The following is a 1,055-nucleotide window of genomic DNA, read 5'->3' on the forward strand; positions in this document are numbered from 1 at the left end:
AGTACCGGTGAAATTCACTCTGTTAGGGGGACAACAGGGTCATTTAAAACTCCTTTTCAACATAAGGAACTTAAAATATCAACATGCTTCTATTCAAAAAGGGTTAGAGTCTTCTTAAGCCAAAGCACAAGTTGGTCCACTGCTTTTAAATCATTACATTACTGTCTTACACACTCACGTATTAACATGACCTCATGTTCATTACTCCCAAAATGAGATCAGCGCCTCGACTTATTTGTGTTTGAAATGTTAAATAAGAGACTTTGCATTATTTACACCTATATTTAACTCGGCGCATATTTAATGCTAATGAAAACAAATATAGAACCCATTTGTAGTTTCTCAAAACAGAAGCATAAAACGCTGCTGCAACCCGTATTGTTGTTTGTTTGTGGATATATAACCAACTGGCCTCATTTGCCCCACTAGAACTTTATTTACAAATCAGTTAAATCTGTTTTAAAATACAACACGAGGGATCCTGAACGTGATTCTTTGCAGGAAAACAGCCCCTTAAATGGACCAAACCAGGATCATTTTATCACTCAACCTCTTTGATTCACTGTGTTCCTACAGGCCGAGGAATAGAACTAGAAAGACAGTAAACTTCCCGACCTCATTTTGCCTCTGGAAATAGTTCTTTTTACATTAAAAACAGTGCAAAGTTTCATCCAGGCGTAAACACAAAGACATTCCTGTCAGACCGATCAAGACAATCTATGTGTTCAATAGACTCGAATATGGTTTCACTCTAACTCAAACCGGAGGAATGAAAAGAAGAAGGAGAAAAAAAAGTATTGTACAATGTATATTTTATAAAGCCTTGGCTGTATGACAGGCAGTAAAGTACTTCAACTTGGAGGATAAACATTGTGGCAGTGGGGGGAAAAAAAGGTGGAATATCAATCTGGAGAGGAGCAGCCAGTGTGACAGAGGAAAGCAGCATGGCCTTCACTTTCACACACAATGGCCAAGAGTGACAGAATTTTGAGAGGCAAAGTCACACTCAGACCTTGGAAGGCGTTATATGCTATGGTTTCGCCGGAGAGTATGGA

This window comes from Synchiropus splendidus, chromosome 16 (assembly GCF_027744825.2).
Source record: "Synchiropus splendidus isolate RoL2022-P1 chromosome 16, RoL_Sspl_1.0, whole genome shotgun sequence".
NCBI lineage: Eukaryota > Metazoa > Chordata > Actinopteri > Syngnathiformes > Callionymidae > Synchiropus > Synchiropus splendidus.